This window comes from Lissotriton helveticus, chromosome 4_1 (assembly GCF_964261635.1).
Source record: "Lissotriton helveticus chromosome 4_1, aLisHel1.1, whole genome shotgun sequence".
Lineage (NCBI taxonomy): Eukaryota > Metazoa > Chordata > Amphibia > Caudata > Salamandridae > Lissotriton > Lissotriton helveticus.
The window spans coordinates 1,324,042,744-1,324,067,583 of record NC_136063.1 but is presented as its reverse complement, the minus strand read 5'-3'; positions in this window follow the sequence as shown (position 1 = coordinate 1,324,067,583).

Sequence of the window (24,840 nt, the reverse complement as noted above, 5' to 3'; positions counted from 1 at the left end):
CAGATGGTGCAGAAGAGGAAGAGAGTGAACCTCTCCCAGACATGATGTCAACAACTAAAAAAGACGGTTTATTAGGGCTGTTACAACTTTTCTGGGCAGTTTGCTGACTTGTTTTTCTTGACCCCAGGTTTTGTATTGTTGTATTGTATTGTAATTGCATTTATGTTAACCCTAGGCGTAGTTTGCATAGTAGTGCTACACGCAGCTACGCAAAGTGCACTTCACACTACGCACGCTAAGCGTAGCTACGCAAACTGCGTGGTGCAGAAGGAAAAATGCTGTTCGCACTGATTGCACAGTGCCGGATGCTTGTCCGCACTGTGCAATCATTGCAAACGGCATCTTGCACAGTGCAAGCCGTTGTTTTCTGCTGCTCGAATAGATTTGTACTTGAGCGGAGCCTTTCTCAACGCGGACTGGAAGTTTCCCATCGTGAGCAGTTGCGAGCATATGCGATCACTCGCAATGAGAATCCTGACCTCCCCTCGTTGAGAATCTCGCCGAAAGATTTATTTTCCACTCTTGTGATCGGCAACTTGACTCACCAAGTTGTTGATTTTTCTCGCTCGCGGTCACCAACTTGACGTTTAGGACAGTGAGCAAGCAAAAAATGCCTGCTACGCTACGTGTTTTCGCACTGTGCTACATGCAATTCGCGTAGTGCGTAGTAGCGCAAACTAAGCACACTCCGCGAGCGTAGCATAGTACTACACCCAGGGTGAATTTACATATTGCTTCTAGTAACAGTAAAAGAGGTATGAGAGGATGCAAGGAGGGGTAGAATACGGAAGAGTTTATAAAGGGTTATTTTGGGGATCATAGTAGTGGTATGGGCTTTGGGATAAATGTGGGAGTGGAGGTAGAGGATATACTGAGAGAGGTATTGGGTGAGAAATAGGGTAGTGCACTGGAAAGACTAGTAGAAAGTGGTTTGGGATGAGTCAGAGTGTTGAGGTAGAGTATATATTGAGAGTGGTATAGGGTGAGAAATAAGGTAATGCATTGGATATGCTGAATTAGAAGAAAAGTAATAAATATGTAGATCCAAAGGTACATGGAATGTATACAGATGCATACAGGAAGTTTGTATATGTAGATTAAAGATGCATTAAATAAACTCTGGCTTTCAAATGTTGTTGTACTTTAAATGAAGGATTTGTTTTTTTGCAATTCAATACTGAAGCAATTATAGATAATAGGTATGATAAAAGATTTACTTATTGATGCCGTCACGAATATACATGTTAAATACATAGAATAATGTAACTATCAGAAATATGTACATTTCTTAAGCAGAACTAATGAATATCTATGGGCCGGATTCACAGAATTAACTTAAGACAAAATCCTAAACTTACTACCATTTTGGTATTCACAGAAGGCACTTACTCTTTTTGGTATTCACAGAATGCACTTACTCATTTCGGTATTCACAGAAGTTAGGAGTCCTAACTTTAGGACTCTTAAATGCCTTCTGTGAATACCGAAAGTCTTAAAATTAGGATTTTTCTCAATTTAGTAGTAGTAAAGTTAGGACTCCTAACTTTTGGACTCCTAAATGCCTTCTGTGAATACCGAAAGTCTTAAAATGGTTTTTTTTCTCAGTTTAGTAGTACTAGTAAAGTTAGGACTCCTTACTTTAGAACTCCAAAATGCATGCTGTGAATACTGAAAGTCTTAAAATTAGGATTTTTCTCAATTTAGTAGTAGTAAAGTTAGGACTCCTAACTTTTGGACTCCTAAATGCCTTCTGTGAATACCGAAAGTCTTAGAATTGGTTTTTTTCTCAGTTTAGTAGTTGCAAAGTTAGGACTCCTTACTTTAGAACTCCTAAATGCCTGCTGTGAATACCAAAAGTCTTAAAATTAGGATGTTTCCCAATTTAGTAGTAGTAAAGTTAGGACTCCTAACTTTAGGACTCCTAAATGCCTTCTGTGAATACCGAGAGTATTTAAATTAGGATTTTTCTTAGTTTAGTAGTAGTAAAGTTGAGAAAAATCCAAATGTTAAGACTTTTGGTATTCACAGAAGGCATTTAGGAGTCCAAAAGTTAGGAGTCCTAACTTTACTACTACTAAATTGAGAAAAATCCTAATTCTAAGACTTTCGGTATTCACAGCAGGCATTTAGGAGTTCTAAAGTAAGGAGTCCTAACTTTACTACTACTAAATTGAGAAAAATCCTAACTTTAAGACTTTCGGTATTCACAGAAGGCATTTAAGAGTCCTAAAGTTAGGACTCCTAACTTCTGTGAATACCGAAATGAGTAAGTGCATTCTGTGAATAGCAAAATGAGTAAGTGCCTTCTGTGAATACCAAAATGGTAGTAAGTTTAGGATTTTGTCTTAAGTTAGTTCTGTGAATCGGGCCCTGAATTTTTAAAAACATAATTATATTATACATATCTATTGTATAAATACATGCTTATATACAGAGGGATATGCTGTATACTTCTGTTTGTGTATGGTGGTTATGTGAGGAAGAGCTAATTCTTGAGTAGTTTTCTGAAGATAAGGTGGATATCCGTGGATCTTATGTTGAGAAGTAAAGATTTACATAGTTTGGCTGCTTAAACAGGGAAGGATGTGCCACACATGTTTTTTTTCTTGTACATTGAGATTTTGAGGCGAGGTCCCACTCTAGAGCAGACGTTCCTTTGTTGAATGTGTTTGGTGATTTTATTCCTGATGAAGAACAGTCCTGTTCCATCTATAGCTCTGTTGGTGATACAAAGCATCTTGAACATGGATCTTCTGGCAACCGGTAACCAAAGCAGGGCTTTCCAGGCAGGGGAGATGTCTTGATATCTTCATATGTAAGAGTAGTCTGGCAGCCGAGTCCTGAATCTGTTGTAGTCTTTACATGGTTGTTTAGGGTGATCTGCGGTAGAGGCTATTGGTGTAATCGAGTTTATACAGAACAAGGGAGGTGGTAGCCTGGACCTTGTGTGTAAATCCCAAATGGGGAAGGTTTGTGGCTGAGTTTTTATAGTAGCAAATCTTGATTTTGTTAGATTGTCCACTTGGTCATTCATTGATAGGTTGGAGTCCATGGTCATTCTGAGATTTCTTTCTTCGTTTGTTACTTTGGGCGGTGTTTTCAGATCATCAGGCCATGTGGCAAGCAGGTCATAATGTTTCCAATTGCCACATGCGAGTATTTCTGTTTCACGACATTGTGCACCCATGGCTGTTAGACAGGTCAAGGCTAGCATTAAAGCAGAAGTTGCTAAAAAGCTAGTGTTAGGTGTGATTGAGCCCTCGATTAGTCCTTGGGCCAGTCTAGTAATTCTAGTGCCCAAACCTAATCAAAATGTGGAAAACTTGAGTTAAGATTCTGTGTGGACTGCAGAGGCCTAAATGCAGGCACCAAGATTGATACACACCCTATAATCAGAGTTAATGAGCTCATTGATATGTTGGGGATTGCCAAATTTCTGAGTACCTTTGACCTGACATCAGGTTATGGGAACATAGCCCCTACACCTGTAGCCAAGGAGAAGGCAGCCTTTCCAACCCCAGAAGGCCACTTTCAATTCAAAGTATTGCCTTTTGGATTGAGAAATGCACCTGCCACCTTCAAGAGGTTGGCGAATAAAGTACTTTCAAGCTGGACAAATTTAGTGCAGCATAACTTGATGATATAGCTGTGTTCATTTCCACCTGGGAGGATCACCTGGTCCACCGCAAGGAAGTGCTTCAAGCCCTACAACAGTCAGGGCTGACTATCGAGGCAAGTAACACCAAATAGGGCAAGGGTCTGTAGTGTACCTGGGACATCCGGTTGGTGGAGGCTATGTACAGCCTCTCAAACCCATAATTCAGACCATGATTGCCTGGGAGCCTCATTTGAAAGGGGAGAGTCTGCCCCTTTCCAATAATGCCTTCTTGAAACAGACTCCTGTCTGTAGATTGCGGTTGCACCCCCTTGGAGAAAAACACTTTTTTAATGTTTAATTTTAAGTAAAGAGAAAAATAGAATTTTAAGTGAAGAGAAAAAAGTGAATTGTCAGTAGGTCAACCCTCCTGGTTTATGGGCTGACACACTGTTTTGCTCACAGGAGAAAACAAACATTTCCAAACAAATATAGGACATATAGTAGTGGGTCCACCCTGAAGGCATGAGTTGACCTCCTTTGTGGCCGTTTTTGTATAAATGTGTGTTTTACGCCCTCCCATGGGAACACACACATTTATAAAAGCAAAATGAAAAACTGCACACGTGGCAACAATTTATTGGCATGTAGTGAAAGGCACTGCCCAAAGTTGACGGGTCATCTTTAAGTTGGTTATTTCTTTATTTGGTTGCCATACCAGTTGTAAAATTAGGTGAAAGCTTGCCCAGGCAGTATTATCATATTTTGAAATCACACAATAATGAAATAATACTAAAAAAGTGCTGCATCGTACTGCATAATTTGCCTTTTCTTGATGCATAATGTAGTCAACCATGTTGCATGATTGGGAGCTCTCCCGTCGCATAATTCCACTGACCCTTATTGATAGAACAGTGTGTTTTCACAAGGAGCACACCTGCACACAAAGTTGCAGGGCTTCTAAGTGAATTTGCACTTCTTGAGTTTAAAGGTAGATTGTTTTTATTTTTTCGGCTTTAGGATATTAGTTTTATACTGACAAAGACACAGCAGCTCCACCAACAATACAGTTGTGCAAAAGCCAAATAAAAAGAATGCTATTGTATTGGGTATGTGGCAAGGTGAAATACTATTGTATTTATTACATTTTGTTTGTTTCTTTGGATACCCTGCAGATTTAGGGAACCAGATAAGTCATTTTGTGTGCATTTACTTTTGCACACATCTTATACGCACACACCCACTGATTAATTTAAAACAATACTTCTGCCATCTATGTAGGACAGTGTTTTGATGGAAGGATTTAGTCAGTCAGCAGAGATGGCATCTCAGTGGATGTCTTGTACCCAGGCCCTAACTCAGGCTATGGAGGACAGTTCTGTGGCAGGATCAGGGACTGAGGTACCAGGTACCAAGATACCATTTGAAGAAAATAGAGCATAATCTGGAAGTAAGTTTTCAGTCAGCAGAGTTCCATCTGACAGCATTTGTGCTTTTCTTTAGCAGTACACTCTCTTCAGCGGAGCGACCATAGCAGGGTGGATCAACCTAAGGTAACACTTCTACTGCAAAGCTTGCAGTCATATGATATCATAGAATATGTTATGAGTGATGTAATATGTTGGGTAATTAGCAGTACATGCAAAGGGCGTAGTTATAGTTACATTAGAGCACAAGTTATAGTTACTTGTGATAACCAACAATATAACTGCTGAATTTCTATGGTTTTGTGTGTGTAAAATCTGACCCTAACTATAATGTTCCTGTAACCTTTGTTTTTTTAGTGAACATATATATATATATATATATATATATATATATATGTTAAACAATGGCCCAAATGTTTCAGGAATGCACACACAGCAGATTAAAACCAGCTCGGTTTATTTTCAAAACGGGAACCTGCAACAGAATGCCACGGTCATCTTTTACTCGACCTGACGCGTTTCGAGGCTGCCGCCTCTTCTTCCGAGGTCTCTTTGCATTTAGAAAAGTTTGCAGGTGGCTCCAATTAGCATGCTTTTATTCCCTCAGTGGGCCTGCATGCTTGGACCTGTAGTCCTTCTGAAATCAGTGTTCAACCTTTGTTGGTTCTGCGCATACTTTCCACTTTAAACCAGCATTTTTCGTAATTTCAATTCACCCACAGTGGGCCCAGGAACTCTGTTCAGGTTCAATCTCCCAAATTTGCCGTACCGCATATTTGCATCAGGAAACAGTTCCGGCGCGGATTCCTTAAGTGTAAAGATGGTGCCACTCCTCACGGCAGGACAGCCGTGTGATTCATGTTAAACAATGGCCCAAAAGCTTCAGGAATGCACACACAGCAGATTAAAACCAGCTCGGTTTATTTTCAAAACGGGAACCTGCAACAGAATGCCACGGTCATCTTTTACTCGACCTGATGCGTTTCGAGGCTGCCGCCTCTTCTTCCAAGGTCTCTTTGCATTTAGAAAAGTTCGCAGGTGGCTCCAATTAGCATGCTTTTATTCCCTCAGTGGGCCTGCATGCTGGGACCTGTAGTCCTTCTGGAATCAGTGTTCAACCTTTGTAGGTTCTGCGCATACTTTCCACTTTAAACCAGCATTTTTCGTAATTTCAATTCACCCACAGTGGGCCCAGGAACTCTGTTCAGGTTCAATCTCCCAAATTTGCCGTACCGCATATTTGCAGATGCAGATGCAAAGAGACCTTGGAAGAAGCTATATAGAGCATAGCTACATATATAAATTCAGATGGCCCTCAAAGATGAAATTGAAAATCACATCTTTACGGTAGGCATGTGTACATGTCCTCCGTAATGTTAAGGCCTGCTGGAGCCTTCGTGTCCAGTTGTAGTATGTAACGGGTTTCAAGTCTTCGTAACTTTGCCTCCCTGTCACCTCCCCTTCTGCTGGCCTTCACCGAGTCGATAACATAGTACTTTAGCTTGGTATTATTGCTTTGATGGTATTCACGAAAGTGGCGTGCCACCGGGTACGTGTTGTCAATGTTGGTTATCGCTCTTAAATGTTGTAGCACCCGCTTGTGTACAGGCAATTTTATGCTACCAACATAGCTCAACGGGCAGGGGCATTCTAAGACATATATAGCAAATTCGGTTTTGAACGTCAGGACTTGAGTAATAGGATGTTCAATAGTGCTGAAACCATCCCTGTAGAATTTCCTATTAACCCCATGCGTGTATGACTTACAGGTTTTACAATGATAGAACCCCCTGTTGTTGTTGTCAAGCCACGTCGTACTTTCCAGGGTATCAGGGCAGATATCAACCACCTGATCTCTTAGGGATGGAGCTCTACTGAAGGTTAATGTTGCTCTGTTTGGTAGAGAAGAGCCAATGACCGGGTCATTGGTGACAATAGGCCAGTTTTTGTTGATAATGTTATATATGGCCTTATGCTGTCTACTATACCCAGTGATGATCCTGAAGGTATTATGTTCTTTTAATTTGGAATCACCATCTGTTGTCAGAGCCATCTCACTATGTGCATTGTCTTCAGTGTATTTCTTAAATAAGTCCTGTCTACTGGGGACCATAGACTTGGTACGTGCTGCCTCAATGAGATGTGCTGAGTAGCCTCGCTGTAAAAATCTTTCCCTATTTGCTGATTGGGCTGCCTCTAAATCATGTGGGTTGCTGCATATTCTTCTTATGCGCAGCATTACCCCGTAGGGGATACTGGCAATAAGGTGAGAATGGTGGGCAGTGCTGGCATGTAAAATGCTGTTACCAGCAGTGCTTTTCCGATACAATTTTGTTTCCAGCCTACCATTTGCTACATACACCACTGTGTCAAGAAAAGTTACAGATTCCTGGCTTAAAGTTGCAGTAAAGGCAAGATTCAAGTTGTTAGTATTGAGTGCATTGATGAATACATTGGCCTGCAATTCACTCCCCCTCCAAATGACCAAAAGGTCATCAATGAATCGAAACCACCCCTTTACATTGGTGTCAAATACCTCTTTGTGTGTGGTTTTGAGGACCAGCTCCTCCCAAGCTCCCATGTGTAAGCAGGCGAAGCTCGGGGAGAAGCTGGACCCCATCGCCAAACCTTGTAGCTGTCTGTAAAGGAGGTTATTGTACATGAAGGTATTATTGTACAAACAAAATTCAAGCATTTGATGTAACATCATATTATGATCCTTGAACATGGGGGGACGTCTCGACAGATAATGATTGACAGCTTTCAAACCGTCAGAGTGCCTTATACTAGTATACAGGGCGGTGACGTCAAGGGCTATCAACCAATCACCCTCCATCCAGTTTACATGTTGAATTTTGTGTAAAAAGTCACCTGTGTCCTGCACATAAGATTCCAATGATCGAACATAACCTTGTAAAAAGTAGTCTATGTACACAGATGTATGCTCCAGCAGACCTCCTCGGGCAGAAATGATAGGTCTGCCCGGGGGATTTTCCGCATTTTTGTGCACTTTGGGTATAAAATATATGAGAGGAGTTATGGGATTCTCAACTTTCAAGTATTTATATTCCATTTCTGATATTAGCCCACTTGTTCTCCATCTCAATAGTTTGCAATGGTATTCGATCTTGGTGTTGTTAAGATTTACTGCATTGGTTCTTTCATAGCAGGCACGGTCATTAAGTTGGAGGTATGCCTCCCTGTCATAGTTGGTTCTTGTCATCAGCACAAAATACCGCCCTTGTCACTAGCACGTATAACTATGTTTTTTTCTTTGGTGAGACGTGCTGTGAGGGCCATATACAACTGAGATTTCCTGTCATACTTTCTCTTTTGTGCACAAGTATTTTTGTGTAGGTCCTTAAGTTTTTTTGACAACGTTCTCGTGTAAGATGTCGATTGCATCGCGAGGTAGGACTGGGTTAAATATCGATGGAGGTTTGAAGGGAGTGGTAGTTGTTGTCCGATTCCCAACCTCGTCAATATTGTCACTGGCCTCAGAGCTCGGGGTCTTGGACCCATATCCTGCCCCTTCAGTGTTCCAAAGTTCTGTGATCTCCTCAGGTATAGGGGTACCTTGTACCTCCGTCACTGGTGTCATAGCGGCTTGACGGCAGGACTTTTTGTTCTTAGGTTTAGGAGCGTAGAATTTCCGCAACTTCAATTTCCTGACCGCCTTGTATAAATCACACCGTGTGCTTGGATAATTGAAATTTCGTGGGGGTGCATATGAGAGGCCCAAGTTCAAAATATGTTGTTCATCTTTGGTGAGGACAAGTGGAGTCAGATTGACTATAGTCTGATTTACTTGAGTATTTGTTGTTATTGATTTACTGCCCCCTGTCCCTTGCCTCGCTTTGATTTTTGAAAGTTTCCCCCTCTGCCTCGCCCTGTTCCTCCGCTGCCGTTTGAAATTGGCCCATTGTCTTTGTAATTTCGCCGTATGCGCTGCCTCAAAGTTTGCAGTCTTTCTTGGCATAAAAAACGTATTTCTTGCCCTAAAGATGGTTTTACCTGCATGCCGCTGGTTGCGTTAGTACGGCGTTGAGATTCGTTGTCTGTATCCACATCGGAACTCAGTGCAGAATTTCAGGAATCCGTTTGCTCTTTTTGCTTTCTGTGTTGTTTAAATTTGGATAGAGGTTTGGATGTAATTCCCCTCATGACATCATATTTTCTAGAGAATGTAAGAACCTGTCCGAGTTCATAGTCATTGCGATATATATATATATATATATATATATTCACTGAAAAAACCATAGGTTTTACACCAGTTATAGTTAGCTGGACATTTTACTCATACAAAACCATTGAAATTCCCCCGTTATAGTTAGTTGTACTCACTATAACACGCGCGCCCGCAATCCACTGCTGATGATGTCACATATTACATCATTCATGACATGGTCAGTGATATCACTGATGACATCACTGATGACATCTCAAATGACATCACTGATGACATCATCCAGTGAATGTGGTTTGCTTTGATATTTAAATATGTATTATAAATACACTACTTTGCATTGAAAAATGAGTGGATATATAAATATAAATATATGAATGGTGGATTTAGTAACAGTGTCATCGATTGTTTCCCTGACTAATTTGTAGAGTCTCACTATATATAATGTGTAGTTAGTAAAATGTGTGAAAGCCTTTATTGCTTTGTCTTAATTGGTATATTAAAGAATATATTTGTTATTGGTTTCTTAACTGAGTTTTTGTATGGGTAAATTAATGTCTCTGTGGTTTGGTGGGGGGGTGTAATTGCCCAAAAATGTGTGAATAATTCATTCAGTAGGTAAATGAGGTTAGGACTACATGTTATAACACTTGTTTCAGGGAGTGTATATGTTTATGGGTGTAGTGGTGATGAAATATGTCTCTCAATAGTATATCTCCATTAAATTTGAAAAAAAGCAGTATATCTTACAGTTATATCTAATTAAGTGAGCCTAAGACTCAGTGATTGTATGAGTCACTGTATGGATAACTGTATATTTTTAATAGTCATTTTATAACACACTAAGTGAATAGATGAATAGATGAAGTGGTGTTTTATAAGTGTGTAGGTGAGTAAATGTAAGTATGATCCATTGTTTGCATAAGTCAAAAAGATGTCTTTATAAGTGAATACAATGTGTGCTGGTGTGTAATGTTGAAATAGGCGTATACGTATATTTCTTAATGTTCTGTTAATTATTCTCTACATATAATACTGAATCTATAGGTATGTGATTAGATGTGTGTATAGATCTATGAATCACTGAATGGGTGTTTAGAAATTACTATTGTTGTGTTAATAGTTTGAAATATGGCACTTTCTATTTTACAGTGAGTGATCAAAGGTTATACTGGTGTGTGATGAGGTGTATTTCATTGTCACATGGATGATGTCATCAGTGATGTCATTTGAGATGTCATCAGTGATGTCATCAGTGATGTCACTGACCATGTCATGAATGATGTAATATGTGACATCATCAGGAGTGGATTGCGGGCGCGCGAGTTATAGTGAGTACAACTAACTATAACTGGGGAATTTCAATGGTTTTGTATGAGTAAAATGTCCAGCTAACTATAACTGGTGTAAAACCTATGGTTTTTTCAGTGAATTTCTAAGGTTTTTTAAATACTAATTCCTAACTATAACATATGTCAAACCTATGGTTTTTTCAGTGAATTTCAAAGGTTTTTTGAATGCTAATTCCTAACTATAACGTGTGTTAAACCTATGCTTTTTTCAGTGAATTTCAAAGGTTTTTTAAATGCTAATTTCTAACTATGACGTGTGTGAAACCTATGGTTTTTTCAGTGAATTTACAAGGTTTTTTAAATGCTAATTCTTAACTATGACGTATGTAAAAGCTATGATTTTCTAGTGAATTTCCAAGGTTTTAAAAATGCTAATTTCTGTATCAATTTTTATATTTTTTATATATTTATGTTTCAACAAACTGCCTTTGTATATTGTAATACATTGACTGTATCCTGTAGTATGCAACAGCACATCTAGTTTTTATGATTTGCATAAAGTTGAAGAGTATACTCTACATCTTCAATTCACATATAAACAGTCATATGTGTTAATAATGTTTTTGTTTTTATTCAAACGTGCGCACACCCTGCGCGCACCTCGCAATTATTTTATTTTTTTAACGTTTTTTTTTCACTTTGGGGTCCTTCAGGGACCCCCTGACAAGGATGGGGGTCAGGGAATCTCTAACCTGCCTCATTTTCACGTTCTCCACTATTTTTTTGAATGACTTCTGCCTCTCGAGGGTGCGTGCAGCGTGCGCGCACCTCGCAACATTAAAAAAACAAAAACAATTTTTTTTGCCCTTTGGGTTCCTTCAGGGACCCCCTGAGAAGGCCTAGGGGGTCAGGGAGACTCTACCCTACCCCCTGTTCACGTTCTCCACTTTTAATTTTCACTCTGTTTTGCCTCGGGAGGTGTAAGCACCGTGCGCGCACCTCGCGATTTAAAAAAAAAACTAAAAAAAATGTTGGGGCCTTCGGGGTCCTACAGGGACCCCCTGAGAAAGTCTAGGGGGTCAGGGACTCTCTACCCTGCCCCCTTTTCATGTTCTTTACCTTTATTTTGCTCTCTTTGCTGCCTCACACTGACAAAATGGCGGCCAACACTTCCTGGTTTCCACCGATTCGAATGTTAACAGACATCTAACAGCAAATCAGAATTCCGTTCGCGCACAATGGTGCACGCAAGGGTGTGCGCTTATAGATATATACATTTTTTCAAATTCGATATTCTCAACAACTACTGGAGGGATTTACACCATTTAAACAAAAGGGCAATCTGGGAATCAGACTCTAACATTTTGCCAAATTTCTTGTAATTCCGTTCAGCCGTTCGGGCTGTAGCCGTGTCTAATCGTCCAATGGAAAAAAACATGCGGAAAACACGTTTTGGGATCCCCTTTTTTCTCATCCCCCACTTGACGGATCACCACAAAACTTTCAGGGAAGGAGCCGAGGGGGCCATCTTCTTTGTGAAATTCACGAAGATTCATCCACCGGCGCCAAAGTTATTCCAAATAGAATGTTACGGATTTCCTATGGAAACTAGGTCCTAACTATAACTACCTACTGGCGACTGCCAGTAGGTAATATGTATATCTATATATATATATATATATATATATATATATATATATATAAAAATATATATTCACTGAAAAAACCATAGGTTTCAGGCCTTATATAGTTAGGAATTAGCATTTAAAAAATCCTTTGAAATTCACTGAAAAAAACATAGGTTTCAGGAGTTATATAGTTAGGAATTAGTTTTTAAAAAACCTTTGAAATTCATTTAAAAAACTATAAGTTTTAGTGGTGTTATAGTTAGCTGGACATTTTACTCATACAAAACCAATGAAATTGCTCCTATATAGTTAGTTGTACTAACTATATTTCGCGCACCCGCAATCCACTGCTGATGATGTCACATATTAGATCATTCATGACATGGTCAGTGACATCACTGATGACATCTCAAATGACATCACTGATATATATATATATATATATATTTATTTATATTAAACAATTTCTCACAAATATAGTGTACTACGTTGCCTTTTTAATTTGTTACATATTTAAATCTTTACAAAAACGTGTACAGAATACCATAGTAATGCTATCTACAAATTAAGTACTACATACCATTTTTTTAAATTACATTTGTTAAAATGTTATAAAGAATTATAAATACAATATACTACACTCTATTTCCGTAGTACCACAGTGTATTTTTAATTTTATACATATATACATATATATATATATATTCACTGAAAAAAACAAGATTTTCAGAGACGTTATAGTTAGTCTAAGATTTCACTTAGACAAAACCATTGAAATTCCGCAGTTATAGTTACCTGAGCAAATTATAACTTATACCCCTACAATGTACTGCTTAAGACCTCACATATTACATCACTCATGACATGGTTAGTGACATCACTGATGTGATATTTGCGCTATATTTAGGCTCTTTTTTCTCTGATGGCCATCTTGGGAAAATTATTTGTTATGAAGCTCCCTAATTTCCTCATTTACTGTAGTGTCTGAAATAGAAAATGCTCTCAGTTTTCTACTTCATTTCCATTGAGATGTCGTTCAGATCTGCCACTCTTTTGGCATACATTCGGAATGTTAGGACTCTAGTTGCTAATTTGAACACAGTATTAAAGCTGATGATCACCGGGGAGTTAACTGGCAGTCTGCTTCTGGTGTTGAAAGTGCATGTTTCAGTCTGCATGTCAGAATGTTTTTAAAAAATCGAAGCGGAAGGTATTTGAGAACTCACTTAAAATGTGCCCTAATTTTTCATTTCACAGCACTAACAATAATTTCCATATTAAACAGAACCTCCTCATTTTGTTTAATTCTAAATTAAATGTTTTCAGTTTTACAAGTTTAATTCAATCAACATGGCTACTAGTGTGCCATACTTTTATCATAAGTAACACTGTTAGCGCTCTAGTAGTTTGTTAGAACACTCTGGAAGGCTGGAGTAGAACACAAGGGAATCAACTGATAGGCTGCTCCTGTTGAAAGTACATGATTTACTGAGAATGTCAGACTTCATGTTCATATGCCTGAGAAAGATGGTTTGAATTTATTGAAAATGTGATCTCATTTAAACTTCTGGAGCACCTTCCATAACATCTATGGGAAAATCATGAGGAAACAGTTTTCTCTTAAACATGATATATGAAATACCAGCAGAAAACATTTCCACATGGTAAAATCACCTTAGAACATACCAGTATTCCTAAAATTAGTATGACACCATCAACAAATGATTTATATTGTAACAAAAATCTGTTATCACCCTTTATACATTCTTCTTTTTGTGACACTGTGACGGATCCACGTCCCCTACCTCGTCCGGGCAACCTCGTCCCTCGAAGCCCCGGACCTCGCCATTTGATCCTGTGGCGTCCATAGCAACCCGGACTCCACCCCTCTCTCCTTCTTTGCAGGAGCCAATAGCAACAAGCGGAAAATCGGAAGGACTCGCCAGTAACACCGGAAGTCCCTCCCTGAACCCAGAGGCGGAGTACGGAAAAGCCGGAACCGAAGAGAGCAGTGTGTTCAAGCAGGAGGACTCGTGGCAGGAGACAGCGTGCGGAGAACCTAAGGAGACGAGCGGTGAAGCGAAAGAAGAAGACGAAGTCTGGACCGAGGACTGGTGGAGTCCAGTGGAGGAGGCTGGAGAGCGGCCGCAACTCACGGGAGAGTTGCGGCGGGGCAAGTGAGTACCGATTCCCCCCTTGTACAGAGAGTGTAAATACAAGCGTGTAAAGTAGTCAAGCCCACACCTTGCACCCAGCACTGTAGAAATCTGTATATTACCCGTTTGAAGTCACAGGCACAGTTGTATATAGGATCCTCGCACTCGCCCAGCACTCAGTCACCCTTCTACCCTCCCATTCTTCCTCTTTCCCCCTATCGACCCGTCCCCTACCTTCCTCACGTTCACTTGAAGTCCCGCACTCTCTTGGTGAAGGTATACGGCATCAGCCTGTTCTAGCTAGTCGGACTAACGCCCTCTTTCTCTCTCTCCTTCCCATACCTCCGAGGAGCCACCATCCCGGTGATCAACCGACTAACCCCTCTGGAAGAAGCCCTCAACACGACTTTCGGCCAAGCACCTTCCCTCCGCGAAGAACCATCGACTCGACATCGGGCCAAGCACCACTTCAGGACACTGTTCTCCCTTCCCCCCCCTCGAACTGTGACTGACAATAAAAACCGGCTAAGAGATAGCCCACTATATACGGCCTCCACGCCTGTTATTCCGGTCCGCCTACACCCCACGATCACAGACACTCAAAACCTGCCATTCACTACAATGCATTTCAATGGGTGCTATCATGCACTATTGGTCTCAAGATAACTGCCAACACTTCCCCGTTGAAGTGTTGGCAGTCAATCAGATCCCACCATGAGATCTGTGCTTAGGATCTGCCCGGATATTCAAATTTGGTTCCCCTTTAATACTTCCAAAACTACTGAACGGATTTACAGCAAATACCAACAAGCGTGATCTCTGGACCGAAATATTCCTTTCTACCAAATTTGGTGTAATTCCATCCAGTGGTTCGGGCTGCAGGTGTATCTAAAGGCTCTATGGGAAGTCACTTAGGAAATGCAGTTTTTTTGACCGCCCTGTTTACTCGGCCCCCTCGTGAAGGATCACCCCTAAACTTTCCATCTAATTTTGTGAAGATTCATCAAAGATATAGGCAAGTCAAAAAATGTTTTTCCTATATAAACATGGTCCTAACTATTACTACCTACTGGTGATGGCAAATAGGTAATATTGTTTCATGCTATTTTGTAGGTTTAAAATACATGGAAAAATATAAACAGATTGCACTACCTATTAACACTTTAATAAAGTGGCAATAGGTAGCAAACAACAATATACCCACTACTTACCTATATCTAAACTATATGGCTGCCTTTTAAGCTTTGTAGAGACAGCCATTAGTTCATCACATACTGCCTTGTCATTGGCATGTACTGCAGTATACTACAAAGTTACTGTGGTATACCACAGAACAATATATAATTGAGTATGTTCAGAATTATAACTCTAACACTAGTGAACACTAGCTAAACCATGTACACATACTACCAAAAACGACCATTTGTAAATCATACAATGTACGACGGTTTTTAGCGTGCGAAAACAGGTTTTATACCCCCATGCTAAAACTTTAGGCCCATGTACAAACCTATTTTGCGACTCACTAATCAATTAGCGACTCGCGAAATAGGTTTTGCGACTCGCTATTAGGAAGGGGCATTCCAATCCTAACCGCAATTGCGGTCGCAAAACACTCGCAAATTACCACCTACTTCAAGTAGGTGGTAATGCAATCGCAAATGGCAAGGGGTCCCCAGGGGACCCCTCCCCTATCGCAAATGCATGCAGAAATATTTATTAAGTGCAGGCAGTGGTCCCTGGGACCACTGCATACCCTTGAAAAATAAAAATAAAATACATCATTTTAATTTTTTTTAATGCATCCCGGTTTCCTTTAAGGAAAGCGTTCTGCATTTTTTTAAAAACTGATTTATTTAAAAGCAGACCTAGACATGGTGGTCTGCTGAGCCTAGCAGGCCACCATCCCTGGGAGGGCAAGCCATTCCCAATGTGGTCGCAAAATGCGACTGTCTCATCAATATTAATGAGCCTCACATTGTGCCACCCCATTGGGATTTGCAATCAGTGTCTCTGACACTGTTGTACATAGCAAATTGTGACTCGCAATTTGCGACTCGCAATTAATCGCAAATTGCGAGTCGCAATTTATAATGGTCGTACCTCTGGCCCTATATTCCTGCCACACTACATCTACATCTCTTCACCCAATTAATGCTGTGAGCAGAAAGACGCAAGATGAAAGTGAGAAAAGAGCAGCTGAGAGTCAGAATTAAAGTCAGAAAGAAGCAAAAAGAGGCACAATGAAGGTAAGGATTGAGCAGAATGAGGCAGAATAAAGGTCAGAAATTAGCAGAGAGAGAAAAATTAGAGGTCAGAAATGAGCAAGAAGCAAAATAGAGATCAGCAACAAGCAGAAAGAGGCAGCAGAAAGGTAACAAAAAACGAGCAGAAAGAGGCAAAAAAGGTGAGAAACGAGCAGAAAGAGGCAGAATAAAAGCCAGAAAATAGGCAAAAAGAGACAAAGTAGAGGTCAGAAACAATGAGCAGGGGGCAAAATAAAGGTTAGAAATAAGCAGACAAGATAAAGCTTAGAAACAAGCAGAAAGAGGCAGAATAAAGTTCAGAAACAAGGAGCAAGGGGCAGCATAAAGGCCAACAATGAGCAGGCAAGATAAAGGTTAGAAACAAGCAGAAAGAGGCAGAATAAAGGTCAAAAACTAGCAAAAAGAGGCAAAAGAAAGGTCAGAAACAAACAGCAAGAGGAAAAAAAGAAGTCAGAAATGAGCTGAAAGAGGAAAATTAGTGGTCAGAAATGAGCAGGAAGAGGCCAGATAAAGGTGAGAAACAAATAAAAACAGGCCGAATAAAGGATATAAACGAGCAAAAAGAGGGAAAATAAACATGTGAAACAAACAAAAATAGGCAGAATAAAGGTCAGAAGCGAGGAGAAAGAGGCAAATAAATGTCAGAAATGAGCAGCAAGAGGAAAAAGCGAGATCAGCAATGAGCAAGTCAGAAACAGACAAAATAAAGGTGAGATGAGCAGAAAGGGGCAAAAAAGATGAGAAACAATCAGAAAGAGGCTAAATAAAGGTCAGACACCGCAGAAAGAAGCAAAATAAAGGCGAGACAAGCAGAACGAGGCAAAAAAAGGCGAGAAACAAGTAGAAAGAGGTTTAATAAAGGTCAGAAACCAGCAGATGGAGGCGAAATAAAGGTCAGAAACATGCAGAAAAAGGCAAAGTAAAGGTCAGAAATGAGCAGAAAGAGGCAAGCTAAAGTTGAGAAATGAGTAGATAGAGGCACAATAAAAGTCAGTAAGAGGACAAAAATGGTGAGAAACGAGCAGAAAGAGGCAAAATGAAGGTAAGAAATGAGCAGCAGAAAGAGGCATATCAGAGGTCAGAAAAGAGCAGAAAGAGGCAAAATTAAGGTCACAAATGAGAACAATGATCGCCTCATTGTTCTCATTTGTGACCTTAATTTTGCCTCTTTCTGCTCTTTTCTTATATGTCAGGAACGAGCAGAAAGAGGCAAAAGCCCAGGAACAAGTTGAAAGTGGCAAAATTGAGATCAGAAATTAGCAAAAGGAGGCAACAAAGATATCATAAAGAAGCAGAAAGAAGCAAATTAAGGCAACCACTAAGCACAAAGAGGCAAAATAGAGATAAGAAATTAGCAGAATGAAGCAAAATAAAGGTCAGAAATTAGAAGACAGAGGCAAAATTAAGGCCAGAACTAAGCAGAAAGGGGAAAAATAGAAATCACAAATGATTATAAAGGCAAATTAAAGGTAAAAAAACGAGCAGACTGAGGCAAAATTGAGATCAGAAAAGAGCAGAAGAGACAAAATAGAGATCAGGAACATGCAGCACCGAACCCATTTAGGCACTCATGCACCTATGTACAGAATAAGTCAGACACTCTCACTGCCATTCACGGACCCAGTCAGAAACTCATGCACCCACTTACAGAATCACTCATACTCTCTCACCCACTCACAGACCTACTCAGAGACTCATGCACCGACTCACTGACCCATTCAGAGGCTCACAGACCCACTCACAGACCCACTCACAGACTCACCTACTCACTCACAGACCTACTCAGACACTCATGCACTCACTCAAAGACTGACTGACACACTCATAGAGGCACTCGCAAACCCACTCATTGACTCTCACACCCACTCATTCAGAGAGTCACTGAGACACTCATTCACTCACTAAGTCACCCACTGAGACGCTCACTCAACCACTGACACACTCAGACTGCCACTGAGACACTCATGGACTCACTCACACACTCACTCTCAAAGGTTACAGGTGACAGTTAGGAAATAATATTTAAAAAATGTAGAAATTCACAAAAAAATAAAGTTTACAGGGATGTTATAGTTAGGCAAGATAATTTAAAAAACGTTAGAAATTCAGTCAAAAAACCCAAAGTTTACAGAGACATTATAGTTAGGCTCAGATTTCACTGGTACAAAACCATCGAAATTCAGCAGTTCAATTTACATATGCTAACTATAACTTATGACCCGCAATGCACTGCTTATGACCTCACAAGTTTGCAACACTTATGGCATGGTCAGTGACATCACTGATGACATCTCAAATGACATCACTGATGACATCATCCAATGAGGGCAACTGTTCTCTAAGAGTTCATGAGTGTTAAACATACATACTAAGCTACTACAAACATTTAATTATTATACTGGTTGTAATACTAATGAGTGAAACTGCTTCTACTATCACTAACAATTATGTCTGTGTGTGTGTTTTACTATATTTTCATAGTAATACATTTTAAATATTCAGAACTTAATATAATATAAAATAACTAAATTTATTTTTTGTTACCATATATGGTAACATAAACAATTAAATATATATATAGCAAAATATTTATATATCCATACTAATATTATAAAGAGAGAGCCCAAACCTTTTTCAGAGTTTTATATAGCGCAAACTTGACCCAAACTGAATCAGGTATCAGAGCGCTTTACATAGCACCAGTTACGTTACATGAGGACACACATTAATTTTTGTTAGGCACGGGGAGATTAAGTGATTTGCCCAGAATCACAGGATGTTTGGCGTTGTTACCAAGACTCGAACCCAGATCCCCAGGTCCGAGGTCGAGCACCTTAGCCATTAGGCCAACTCCTCTATACATTTAAAAGGTAAAAGAACCGTGCCAGCAAAGTAGTCCCTTGTGGGCGTGTCTGCGTTGTGCTGAGGGCGTAGGCTGGGGGCGTGACTACACTGGGGGCATGTGGTACGGCCATCACATTGTGGGCTGTGGGCGTGTGCTGGGGGGCGTGACAAACGCTGGGGGCGTGTGTCCGCCCTTCATGTCATGTGAGTCGTACATACAAGCGCCAATTACGTTGCTACGCAGCATCAAGGGGCACGCTGGGGGCGTGAGAAACGCTGCGGGCGTGTGTCCGGCCTTCATGCCATGTGAACGCAAATGCGCCGCATCAAGGGGCATGCTGGGGGCATGAGAAACGCTGGGGGCGTGTGCTACGTTCCACCTTTCATGCCATGTGGGTCGTACATTAATGAGAAGATCGTCTGCTGTGGCCGTGTGTTGGGGGCGTGACAAACACGTTCACCTGGAGGCCTGGTAAGTAACATTACTGCAGCCTCTCCTGCGCGCTGTTGCCGAACTCTCTCATTCAATGAAATTACACGCGCCTGCTACCATCAACCAGGGCTCTAGCCGGGCTCAGGCGGCGGATCAGTATACTAATTACATGCACCTGATAACATCAACCAGGGCTGCAGCTGGGCCTCAAGCGGGGGAACGCGCACCTGCTAACGTCAAACAGGCCTGCATCTGGGCCTTAAGCGGGGGAACACGCAAATGAGAGTGTCTGCAGGGACAATTACTGCAGCCTCTCCTACTCGTTGTCACTCAACGCTCTCATTAAACGGATTTACCTGCGGCTGATAACTCTCTCATTCAACGACATTACACGCGCCTGCTAACATCAACCATGGCTGTAGCCGGGCTCAGGCGGCGGATCACTACACCAATTACACGTGCCTGCTAACATCAACCAGGGCTGCAGCTGGGCATTCTCCGTCCCTATTCTAATGAAACAAAAATGTTGTCTACCGCAAGATTTTAAAATAAATTGCCCTTGCCAAATACACACATTACAGACATTCTATTTCATACCCGGACAACGTCGGGACGGGCTGCTAGTATATATATATATATCATTTGAGATGTCATCAGTGATGTCATCAGTGATGTCATTTGAGATGTCATCAGTGATGTCATCAGTGATGTCACTGACCATGTCATGAATGATGTAATATGTGACATGATCAGCAGTGGATTGCGGGTGCGCGATATATAGTTAGTACAACTAACTATATATGGAATTTCATTGGTTTTGTGTGAGTAAAATAAGGTTTTTTAAATGCTAATTCCTAACTATATATGGTGTATAACCTATGGTTTTTTCAGTGAATTTTCAAGGTTTTGTAAATGCTAATTCCTAACTATATATGGTCTATAACCTATGGTTTTTTCAGTGAATTTCATTGGTTTTTTAAAAGCTAATATCTATAGCTGTAAAATGTATTCTTCTTTAAATTCAAAAATATATTTTATATGTTTATTAATAATTTTTTTTTAATTTTTTTTTTGTTTCGCTCCCGGTCCGCGAACCGGGAAGCTTTCCGTTAGCTCAAATTGATGCCGCAACCCGGTCCGCGAACCGGTAAGAAATCAACATAGTGACGGTATCGCGTTGCCGCGTAATGCGTCTTATGACGTACTGCGTTAGTGCACCCGGAAGTGCCCCGGGGCGCGGACCGAGGCGCGAAACGCAGCTCCCCGGAAGCGATCCGCGGCGCGTCGCGAAAGCGCGACGTATCGCGTTGCCGCGTAATGCGTCTTGTGACGTACCGCGTTAGCGCACCCGGAAGTGTCCCGGGGCGCGGACCGAGGCGCGAAGCGCAGCGACCCGGAAGCTAACCGGGGCGCGTTCCGCAGCACGTAACATGAGCGTGAGAGGTCATGTGACTTGTTAATAAAACTTTTCATTGGTTCATTTCACTTTTGGTTTCATAATGATGTAAGGCTAGGTCAGGTGACCTAAAAATAACACTTTTCATTGGTTGAGAAGTATTGTTTTTCCCAAATGATGAAAACCCCTCCTTCTTTCCTCACTCTGACTTTCATCATTGTGAGAGGAAGACCTTTATTACTATATCAGAAATGGCTTCAGTAGTTGCTTCAGCTGGTGCACCCCCACCACCACCTCCACCTCCTCATGGGAAGAGAGGACCACCTCCCCAGGTCATGACCAATACTGAGGAGGAAGAGGAAGAAATGGATGAAGAGGAGGGAGAAGAACCACAGTTCTTAGAAGAGGTGCCCCGGGTTTCCCATAAGAAAGCCAGTTTCATCTGGCAGTTTTATTCGATCCCTCCTGGCCAAAAAAAAGTCAATGCGAGGTATGTCACCTGCCTCATCTGTAAAGAAAAATTATCCAGAGGGACGGATAAGAAATATAGTTATGGGAACCATACTATGCACAGGCACATGACCAGGAAGCATCCACTCAATTATAGCCGGGCGGAAATACGGGATTTGCAAGAAAATCCAAGATCAACTCCTGTGGCCAGATCAAGAATATCCATTTCATTGACACCAGCAGAGGCACGGGAAACTGTGCCAAACATACAAGAAAATTTTGGTCACATGATTCACACTTGTATGCACTGTCGTGCGTTGTTAGCATGTGGCAATATGAGCATAAATGCCATCAACCTGGCTTATGAACATCATAATTGCCCTAACCGCCCCCAGTAATTTTTTTTTTGCTCCTGTTGAGCCCTTTTCAATGCCTGTTTTTTGTTGTTTCCCCCCCAAAAAAACCAAAAAAAATATAAATTCGTTCAAAAAATACAAAAAAAACATAAAATGTTAAAAAAAATATATATATATATAAAACAACAAAAACATTAAAAAAAAAGTTCTTTTCAGAACTACCTTCCCTTTCAAAAAAAATTGCTAGAATGTTTAGCACTCTGGCAAGCTCTATTTCTTTTGGTTCGCTTCCCGGTTAGCTTCCCGGTACGCGGACCGGGAGCTAACCCAAAAATTTTTTTTTTTAAAAAAAGAGTAAGTATAAGGAAAGTAAACAGAGAGTGATGTTAAAAGAAAGACAGCTATAGGGAGTAAAGAAGAGATACTGTTTAATAGATCTATTTACCGAAGAAAAGACGGAAGAGGGTATAATTGTGAAAAACAAAATAGATAACGAAGTGAAAGAAAAAAAAAGAGAGTATAATATTAACAAAGAAGAGTTTCTTGGAGAATGTGAGTAAATGTTCAAAATAAGATTAAAACATGAGGAATAACAGAGAGAAAAAATAGAAAACAGAAAACAAAAAATAACAGAAAAAGATTAATTGAAACAGCAAAGAAATGTAAGTAACATAGAGCCATATCATCAACATAGGCAATAAAAGTTTTGCAGCTTTTATTGGCAGAAATGTGTCGCTAAAGCTGCTTTTGCGGCAGAAAACTGCTGCTAAAACCACTTTTGCACCAGTTTTCTGCCAATAAAAAGAGCAATAATTTTATTGGCTGTGTTCATAATATGCCCCTTAGTGTGCTTCAACTACACAGAGAAAGCATTATGAACAAATAGTGATACAGTGATCAGTCAAAGACACTAAGAGTAATAGAGACGGAGTGAGTGAACAAGAGTGAGGAACTATGAGAAGAGAGGGACTGACAAAAAGAGTGGAAGGAGTTGAGTAAGTAGGTAATAGAGAAAGCAATGAGGGAAGTAGCAAAGGCAGGAAACTGAGGGTTAAAGAAATGAAGCAGTGGAACTAATAGTAGTTAAATGTGATAGAAATGTAACGAAAAGAGTACAAAACATTTACCTTATAATTGTCGTTAAATTACTCACTTTTTGTTTTTATACTTTCAATCTGTGAAAGAGAGAACAAACATTTGAAAAATATTAAAACATGTATTTAAAAATTACAAAAGACAAGGGAAAAGATTGAAGGACAAACAGTTTTTCAACAACTTTGACACTTACAGAAGCTTCTGCTTCTCCAGGCCCCCTACACAGTCCTAAAGATATACATTTTAAACTAACAGTATCTTGATGCAGATGAAGTGAGGCCTATCTTAAAACATGGTGCATCTTTTGCATTGCTGCTGTCTCAGAAAAGTGTCGCAAGACACTAAAATTTTAAATAATTGCTTCAGGATGCCAATAAGATGTCTCCTATCCAGAGGTTTGTTTGAGGTGAGGCCTACTCAGGGTTGCAGATGAAATTTCGAGTTGTTGAAGAGAATAGAGGACATAATATATGTGAAGGTCTACCAATGAAGTGAGTCATGTCCACTGCACTCTTGAACAAAGTCCAAACCTCCTATGTTTCCCTGGACAGACCTAAACTTGATCTGCACAATGTGATTCGTAATGATAGGAAACACAGGTGATGTAAATGAAATACGTGCAATTTATTTTGCTCATTTCACAATCACATCACTTGTGTTTCCCTTGCTTAGGTATCTCATTGTGCAGATGTAGTCTAGCATATGAAAGAATACGCAGAAGTGCAGCACTGCATGCAACAACTTTGACACTTACAGAAGCCTCACCTTCTCCATGCCTCCTACACAGTTCTACATATACATCATAAATGCAAACAGTACAGAATTAATTATACATGTTAAATGGTTTATTTTTGCTGTTCTCAGAATGTATCAAAATTCACTAAAAACAGTGACTTGAAGGTATTCATCATATAACAGCGGGGAAAAAAAACCACAATCAAAATCATTGTGTTTAAAAAACCCATACAACATAACAAATCAGAATTCAGAACTCCTTAAAGTTACCTTACTTTCCATGACGTCAAAGGATGTCCTATGAACTGCTTACACTCTTTTGTGCTGTTATTACTTTCAGCCCGCCACTTTCTGAAAGAAAATCTCCATCGTTTTTAAAAACATGTTACATGCAATAAATGACTTCTTGCTCTCTACCACAAGTTTCCACAAGGCCAAATCTTGTCAGAGCCATTTATAACTCTTGGATTTCTTGTAAGCCAATCCCGTCATTTGGCATTTCTGCAACTTTCAGAATTAAAATGTTGAAGATCATTTTCACAATCCTGGAATAGTAATATCTTCCCCTTCTTGCTCAGTCATGTTCTACATTTCCTATGACACTGATACTGCTTACTATGAAGCAGACTTACACTAACTCTATGACTAGTACAATTATTTAATTCTCTACATCACTTTCAATCACAAAGCAATGTAAAATAGTAGACAGCATTGAAGACTTACATTCCCTCTACTCTATGTTTTGGTTGGCTGCTTCAATTAGCTTATAAAAAGAAATAGTTTTTCTGAACTCATTCAAAGTGCACTTATTTCTCCATGACGTCCAGTCTTATGGTTAGAAGTTATGTCTCTGAACTACACTTATCCTCAAGGCCAAATTGTGTAGGAGCCATTAGAACTTCTTGAAATTCCACAGAGCACATCCCGAGATTACTTCCCTAAAATGTTGGTTTTAAAAACACCAGGTAAGAGTTTTTAAG